The sequence below is a fragment of the Cibotium barometz genome, chromosome 59 (assembly GCF_041138505.1).
Source record: "Cibotium barometz isolate CiBa-2024 chromosome 59, ASM4113850v1, whole genome shotgun sequence".
Lineage (NCBI taxonomy): Eukaryota > Viridiplantae > Streptophyta > Polypodiopsida > Cyatheales > Cibotiaceae > Cibotium > Cibotium barometz.
Window position 1 is genome coordinate 894,351 of NC_141104.1, and position 9,499 is coordinate 903,849.

Here is a 9,499-nt window from a genome sequence, read left to right on the forward strand (position 1 = left end):
TATGCAATTGATGAAGACATGTTATTTGTTGATGATCAGTCTCGGCCGTTAATGCTATGTGAAGAAAAGTCTTGTTGCTATTTATTTTCTTGATCAAAAAATCAAAGATTTTAGAACTATCTTTTGTCTTTCCATTGAGGCAGAATCCATTGTCTCTGAGTTATTCTACTTGGAGTGAAGCATGATTCTATCTGTTGAGCTCGACAGTGGTATTGAAGAAATCCTGTTTTGTGGTTTTCATATTGAAGTCATATTCTCCGCAATGCATGGGGAATACTGGTCTTCACTTTTGCAAGTGGATGAGGAAGAATGGGAGAATGTTCGTTTTCCTGCTGAAGAGGACCTTCCTGAATACATTTATCATCTTGAGTTTTGTATAGAAGTTGATATAATTTGATGGAAAGTGTGTCTCATTTGTCACCTGAAACTAATCTCCGTCTCTTTCCTGGGTTGTTTTCAGCTTTGTATGAGAGAAGGAAGTTGGGAGATAGTTATAGGAAAATGAGGCGCCAGTGAGACTAGTCTTGTTTGTTTTAGGAATAGGTCAGGGTCTTTGCAGTTTATCTCATCATTCTTTGGTGATCCTGCTGGGGACTAAGTTTTCTGAATTGGGATTTGTGTGCACCCAAGACAAGACAAACCCGGAAGTATAGCTCACGAGTTTGCTCATTTTTATGGCTTGCCTAATGAAGATTCGGAAAGGTTTATAGAGAACATAGAATTCCCCGCCTTGATTAAATATTGAAATTCTCCAGAAGTGTTGCTTCAAATTCTATCTTTTTGTTTGGTAGGAGAGGCTCGTTCCTAGTTGCAAACTTTTAGAGCTGAGTTTCATGATGACCAGGGTGTTCAGAGGAACCCCACGTATGGTGAAGTGAAGGCTGCATTGGTTGCTCATTTTGTTTGCACCAGAGATGCTGATGGAATATGGAGAGAGTTGTGTGCCTTGCAACAGAATTCTGGCCAATCAGTTGATGACTACTTAGGTCGTTTCACGGTAATGTGGAACAAGTGGCAAGCTGCACTGATACCAGAAATCCCTCCTCGTGTGATTAAGAAGGACCGGTTTATTGCTGGTCTAAGATCTGACATTTGGGTAAAGGTGGAATGCAAGGAACTTCCCACATATGAAGATGTTCTCCAAGTTGCCAGAGAAAAAGAAAGAAAGATGAAGAAGCTGACTCAGATGGGTATAAAGGTGTCAAAAATACCAACTGTTCCAGAGCTTATTCCACATATGGTAGCTGAGCCACCGAAGTCAGTACCAAAAAAAGAAGAAACGCTGAAAGAGGAAATTCATGAGATGTCTGAACTCATGAAGAATCTCAGCTTAAACTTGATGGCAGGAAGAGATCGGGGACGAGCTCCAAATGGCAAAAGACCAGGCAGTATGCCTCCTACTGGTGGAGCTCCATCATCATGGTTTCCAGGATGAGGTCGAGGTATGAATGCTCCTTATGTGCAATGCTTTAACTGCGGACATTGGGGGCATTATAGCACTAAATGCGATAAGCCTCCAAGGATGGGTGGTGAAATCTATCCTTTTCCCTCTGGATTAAGTAATAGAGTGAATGATCATAGTGTGGAAATCAAAGATGCAGGTCAACAGGATCAAGTAGCAGTTCCAAAACTACTGTGGAAGAAAAAGGTAAAGGAAAACTAGTGAGTCTGCTTGGTTTGGAAGATGATGAGGTGACTGTTTTGCCTTTGGGCAAGCAAGATCAAAATGAAGAAGCTGAACCCAGTGCTAAGAAAGGCAAGCAAACGGAAGAAGTGATCACTCGTCAGAGGAAGAAAACCAGGAAGACGAGGAAAAAGTACAAAACATATGACTATCCGATGGGGAAAGATCAAGGTGAATACGATCTTGTGAAAGATCTTTCTAAGAGGAAGCCAGATATCACTTTTGCCCAAATGATTGGATTATGTCTCAGATTGAAGAAGGATTGGCGACGTGCTGTGAATCCAAAGAAAAAAATGGGAAAGACCACTGGTAATGTATTGACTATTTCTGAACTTCTAGATATTTGTCCTTCTGTTGAGGCATGGCATAATTGTTTAGACCTTGGTGAAGCTTATATTGATGGTGGTGCTCAGATCTATGTTATCACTCAATCTTGTACGCAGAAACTAAATCTAAAGGTAACTTCCCCTTCAACTTTTCGAATACGGATGGCTAATCATGCAAAGGTAAAATGCTTGGGAATGGTGGCTGATTTGAATGTTGAAGTATTCGATACTCTATGTTAGGTGGATTGTCATGTCATGCCTGCGGGATTAGGGGCCTATCCTTTGATTCTAGGGAGACCCTGGTTAAGGAAGGTTGGGGCTATTCAAAATTGGAAAGATGGAGTGATTACTGTACATGCTTCTTCAGGGAAAAAAATGAGTTTTGATATGGTGAGTCGGACTGAAATCTCTAAAGTTGAAAAGGGAGAGGTAGAAGATGAGTCATCTAGCAGTAGTGAGGAAGATAGTAGTGCAACTTTTGAGAGTGATATAGCTGATGTAGCCTTCGTAGGAGGGGTTGAAGATTTGCATTTGGGTAGTACAACCATCAATGATAGTGAGGAAGAGGATAGATTTGAAGAGATAGAAAGATTTTTGCAACCAAAAAACTATGCAGAGTCATCTTTAACTCTAATGGAAGAGTCATTATCTTCTAGTCTATCTCCTGAAGAAAAAGAGGAATATTGCAGAGTGCTGAGAAAATATCCCAACTTATTCATCACTTCTTGTGAGGAAATAATAGGATTCAAAGGGAAGCCACTTAGAATTGAATTAAAAGAGCATGCAAAGCCAGTATTTCAAAGGATGAGGAGGTTGAATCCCAAACAGATTTCAGTTTTGAAAGAGGAAGTAATAAAGTTACTCTTTTTTTGATTGGGCCAGCCCAGTGGTTATTGTGCCAAAGAAAGATGGGAAATGGAGAATCTGTGTGGACTACAAACCTTTAAATGCAGCAACAAGGGCCAATCATTATCCTCTTCCACATATTGATGACATTTTGGATCGGATAGCAGGCCATCAGATGTATAGTCTGTGTGATGGATATTCTGGTTACTTCCAGATTGCCATAGCTCCAGAAGATCGAGTGAAGACTACCTTCCTTACACCGTGGGGTTGTTTCGGCTACAAGAAAATGCCCTTTGGGCTCAAAAATGCACCGTCTCATTATCAGGAAAACTCCGACCAGGTATTGGCCCCATTCTTGGATAAGTTCTGTAAAGTTTTCATTGATGATATATGTGTCTATAGTGATCATGTTGTACATAGTCAGAAGCTTGATGAAGTCTTTCAAAAATTGGATGAAAGTGGTGGACAGCTGAACCCAAGAAAGTGTCATCTAGCACAAGGAAGAATTAAGGTTCTTGGATACATTGTGTCTGAGAATGGAATAGAGCCAGATCCGAACAAGATTAAGGCATTAAGGATGCTGCCCTCTCCTTCGACCACAAAGCAATTGCATACTTTCTTACAGAAAGTAAAATATTTGTCACAGTTCATTCACATGTTGGCACATGCATTATATCCTCTACAGCAAGTAGTAAAGTATGATCCCTTAAAATGGACTGATGAAAGTGAAGAAGTGTTTGAGGCAGTAAAAGAAATGTTAGGACAGATTTCTAGTGTGAAAGCTCCTGACTTTTCCAAGCCATTTTATGTGAATCCCTCGGTTGGGGTGGATGCAATAGGGGCTGTATTATTACAGCAAGGAGAAAATTCTCGATATATGCGACCTGTGTATTATGCTAGCAGGGTCAAAACTGAAGCTGAAAGGAGGTACACAGCAGCTGAATTAATAATGGCCAGTTTACTTTTTGCTTGTAGAAGATTCAGATCTTATTTACTTCCTCAATCATTTGTTGTCTTGACTAGGTGCACCCTGCTACCTCAGTTTTTGCTGAATAACACTGCTCTTTCAAAGTGTACGGTTAAGTGGATAACTGAACTTCAAGAGTATTCTTTTACTTTCCTTGTTGAAAAGTCTACTAGAGCTTCACTGGCAGATTTACTTACATATAAAGAAGGTCCTATATTGGTGAAGGAGGTTGATGATCATACAGTTCCATTGGAAGAAAAGATGCTGGACAATGCTTTTGTTCTTCATTTTGATGGTTCTTTCAGGAAAAGTTTAAATTTAGCATTATATGATCCTGGGGAAGGCTAGTTCAAAAGAAAGGTTTTCTGCTCAATGTTAGTAGCAAAAATGAAGCTGAATATTCAGCTTTACATGAAGGCTTAAAGGCATGTCTTGAGAAAGGTATAAGAAGATTAGCTATTAAGGGTGATGCTTTGTTGATTGTTAAACAGATACTTGGTGTTTGGAAGACAAAGCATGCTCATCTCAAGCATTGGTTGTTGGCTATTAAAAAAATGTTGAGGCAGTTTGATGCATGGACATTACAACATGTGGAGAGGAGGCAAAATGTTGCAGCTCATGAAGCAGCTCAGGATGAAACTGAGGTGTGTCTGAATGTGGTAAGGATACAAGAACCACTGTTTGGAGATAGAGAATTTTTGGCCAAGGTTGAGAACTTTTTGTTGACTGGAAAAGTTTCTGATGATTTTCCCAAACAGAAGAGATATAGATTTGTGAAATCCTGTGCAGCTTATTTTATGATAGATGATGTCTTATACATGAAGGGAACAGATCTGATTCTCAGAAGGATACCCTAGCAAGAGGAAATCATGTATATTTTAGAAACTAACCATGAAGGCATATGTGGTGGCCATTTTGCTTTCAAGATTATGATGAGGAAGATTTTAACTGAAGGTTATATTTGGCCTTCACTTCAAAGAGATATCCGACATTGGTGTAGGTCATGCCTACAATGTCAACAAATGGGTAAGAGGATTCTTCATTCGGAACTCAGAAATATCATGATTGCTTATAACATTTTTGAGAAATGGGGAATTGATGCAATTGGTCCTATGCCAATGATTGCAAGGAAATGTTGTTATTTGCTGACTGCTGTTGATTTTCTATCTTGTTGGGTTGAAGCAAGACCGGAGAAGGTAGTCAATGCGGAAACAGTGTGTAAGTTTGTATATGAAGATATTTGCTGCCGTTTTGGGGTTCCTTTGGAGCTTGTTTCTGATCGTGGGCCTGGTTTTTGAAGTGAGCTAATGGATTTGCTTTGTGAAAAATTGAAAATCAAGCATAGATATTCTTCTCCGCTTTATCCCCAATGTAATGGTATGAATGAATACTTCAATGGGAAGTTAACTAGTATAATGGGAAAGATGATCAGAACACATGAAAAAAGTTGGGATCTAGTTGTACCTTGGGCATTATGGGCATACCGAATAGCAGAGAAAGAAGGCATTAAATTCTCTCCTTATCACTTAGTCTATGGAAAGGAAGCACTTCTACCATTGGTGGATGTAGAAACACCTGCCTTGCAATTTTTGATGAAATTAGAAGAGAACCCAGACTTAACCTATACCAATAGGTTATTGGATATGCAAGAAGCACAACTAGACAGAATGAAAGCAGTGGAGCACTACACACAGGTTCAAGAAAAAAATCAATCGAAAGCTAATCAGAAATTTAAAAACAAAGAAATCAATAAGGGAGACTTGGTGATGAGATATGACAGTAGGCTGGATTTCACATTTAAAACTCAGTTTGTGACTAAATGGGAAGGGCCATACCTTGTCATCCAAAAGTTTGCCAATGGATCATACCAGCTAGCGGATTTGGATGGAAGTCTTCATAAGAATAGCGTAAATGGTCTAAGATTAAAAAAAAGATTGTGAGAATTATGTAGGTAAGTTCATGTGGACCAGTCGTCATACGGACCAAACAAATAAAAGACCTCATGGATGAGGATATGTCCACCGAAATGACAACTATGTTTGATTGATTGACTGCTAGACATTAATGTCTGCAGCTTGGGGGATGGGCGAAATGATAGGACAAAAAATGTATAGACTTTTTTTTGGTTCATGCTTGTAAATAGGGTGTGTGGAAATAAAATCAGTGCGAGGGTGTCACGTACATATTTTCCTTTATGAGAAGAATGTAAATTTTCTTGGGCCAAGCCATTGGGTTTTCCTTGAAACCCCAAGGTGGTGCATGTATTAAATATGGCTTTAGGAAAAATGTGAGTCTAGGGGGTGTGACTTTATACCTTGGCGAATTCTTTTAAGATTGGACGATTGGTTTAAAATGAAGAGGTGACTGGAAAATAGCTCGTAATGGACACGAAGGAAAAACAAAAAATAGAAGTTGAAGTTCTGGTGGCACCATGACTGGCGGCGTGTCACTTCTGGATGAGCACGATCAGGGATTTCACTGACGTAAACGAGAACATGTGAACATGTTAATAACACAAAAAATCTTGTGATCACATGTTATATTCACAAAGCTTTCACAAGGGCCTAAAAAATTATCTTTGTCGGGCATAAAAAATCTTCTTAGGTGGCCACTGACCTGCTATTATGTGAAGATGGTAACATAAGAACATGTGAAAAGCTTATTCCCATGTGTAGCCAAGCTTTTAAGGGGTTCCCAAATGGCAAGTGACTTGTTATTTTATGAACGGTAACATGAGAACATGTGAATAACTTGTTCACATGTGTTATTATCACAAAAAATCTTGTGATTACGTGAATATTAAATCCCTGAACACGATTCTGTTCGTGGAGCACATGCATTTAACTTGCTAACCTTGCATGGAGTCTGCAGGCTCTATAAAATGCTGGTTCGCATGTCTGAACCAAGGGAGGGGAACTGAGGAAGAGCATTACGATTTCTTTGATTTACTGTGACAAAAAAATCATGACGTTGAAAGATGGGTTTGCTCGTGACTGAAGAAGTTGCCGCGGACTTGTGACGGAAGGCAAAAAGGTGAAAAGACGTCGGCAACAATTCGTTTGAAGACGCAGCTGTTCAAAATTTTTTATTTTGATGATCGTGATGCTGTCGTTGATCTTTGCTGAAGCGGCCTGCTCTGACTGAATTGATCGTCGTCACGGTGATGTTGCTATTGATCCACAACCTGCTTCAAATCTTTTGTTGATGATTGTGATGCCCATGTGGTCCCTTTGGCTAAAGCGACTTGCAAATAATCGTGATGCTCTGTTGAACAGCGGCCTACTCGTAATATTTTTGTGACACTGCCCAATACAAGTTTTTTTTTTAATTACTCGTGAAGATCGTGGTGAAGTGGCTTGCTGGTGGACTGGTCGTCATGATCGTGATGCTGCCTCCTTGAAGCTGAAGAAGATCGATGTGCTAAAGCGGCTAATTACTATGGTATGCTGAACGAGTTAGGAAGACGTGGGAGCAGCCTCGTCTAGACGTTTTGTCACGTAGGCTGTAACGCCTGTGACCATCGGTGGACCGGATGGCAGCGCTCGACCGAAGTGTCGAGGCCATCCGGGGTTCAGTGGGAGAGGACGCCCATGCAGAGACATGGGCGGCTGGGCTAGTGTGGACGGCAGGCCACACACTTTATAGCCCGGGAATGAGGAGGTAATCCTCATTCTCCTCTATGGGCTAGGTGGTGAACTAGTCGCCGATCCCTCCGTTGTTAGGGCACCCGCAGTGGTGTTACACGCATGTCACATTGACTCACCGTAACCTCTCTAAACTCTCCGGCACTGAGAGGTAGCGTCTGCACCGTGTGCAACTGCCTAGAGGATTTACCATCGCTCTTAGGCGCCTTGCCACTAGTGCTTGCTTTTTACTTTGGGCAATCAGCCTTGTTGTGCCCCACTTCATTGCAGTTGAAGCAACGATTTTCCTTTTGTGCTTGCAAGTACTGCTCCTTTTTGTGGGTTTCAGAACTTCGTTTTTTCTTGAAGGGTCTTGGTTTTTTAGACCAACGACCCCCTGACTCCCCTCGACTCCCCTCCGTCCTCTCCCCTAATTTTTCACTACGGAAACCCCTTTCTTTTAAACCCCCGACCCCTTTTTTTCTTTATCCACTGATCTCCCTGTCCCATCTCGTGCACCACGGCGCTTGATGTCATCATAGATTTGCGCATACTTGATGCCACGAGAGAGGTCCTTAGGCTGCAAGGGATCTACATACTCAAGATAATTATTTGTTAGGCCTCATTTGAAGCCCCCTTAATGTTTGGAATGCATCGATTCCCTTCAACTTGAGTATGAGCTCTCTGTAGTCAGAGATGTACTGGGTGAGGGTCTTGTGTTCTATCAAACACTTGTCCCACGCATCCCAACTTCTCTCTTCTTCCTTGCCTAGCAAAAACTCCTTTCGAAGCATTGTTTTGAAAGCTGCCCAAGTGGTAGGGCGAGTGGTGAGACTCATCCACCACTTGTATGCCTTGCCAGACAATAAGAAACTAGCCTCTACGGGCTGCACATGACTAGGCTGCTTAAGCAGCTCATGAATGTCCGACCATTTTGCTAAGAACATATTAACAGAATCCTTGTTACGCTCTCGTTCCTCGCCGCCAAAACTAGGCAACTTAAAATCTTTAAGTTACGCCAAGGCTGCCTCTACGGGCGACCTCGTAGGCACTGCGGCCTGTCCTTCCGGGACCACGGGTGAGGCTGTGCTCACACGTGTCGCAGGCGGGTGTCTATCAAAGGAAGAGGAGAAGATGTCGCAATAGCGGACAACACGTCTAGGCGTGTGGAGATGCCCTGCAACATCATGACAACGTCGTCCTGGACCCTCTGTAAGGTCGTCAATTGCATGTTAACATATCTAAATATCCCACTAGAGCGCTCCGTCTCCGTGAGGATGTCGGCAGGGTCAGTAAGGTACTGGTCAAAGTCGTGGTCTGCCAAGAGGTCATCGTGCCCCTCAGCGATGTCAGTGTCCATATAATCCAGCTCATCGACCGGAGCGGGGTCAGCCAGGTCGGCGTCCTCTACGGGCATGCCAAGGTCAAGGGCAGGGTCATGAGACGTGGAAGGCACCTGTGGGTCACGAGACGTGCCCGAAGAGTGCCCCTCCTTACGGGAGACGGCCTGGCGTCTACGACCAGCCGACTCGGTCGGGGTAAGGCCCGCGATCGAAGAGAGAAGTCCTGAAAACCTACCGGACTGGGTGGGGACACACTGGGACGGGCAGACATTTTTATTTACTTGCAATAAAAGAGAAATACACAACAGAAACATCGGATTATCCCTTGCCGGGATTATCCCTCCCCAGCCGAGAGAGAGGATCCGTTTTACTTTACTTTCATTTTTAATTTTATTAAAAATGAACAATGAAAATATATCACCCCCTGCAACTAGGCACTACGGTCTAGGAATTTCCAGGCACTACGGCCGTATGTTTTCTCCTCTAGGTGCACACGTGTAGTGCACACGTGCTGGATGAAATTTTCTCTAGGCGCTACGGCCATAGAAGTGTTTACTAGGCACAACGGCCGTAGAACGGCTCTCTCTCGAAGGACTCGGAACTACGGCCATGGGATTTGTCTTTCTCTTAGCACGCGGCACTACGACCGTGTGCGATGGGTCTCTTTCGTGGAAAACGGGCACTACAACCACACGACGCGACGACCGTGT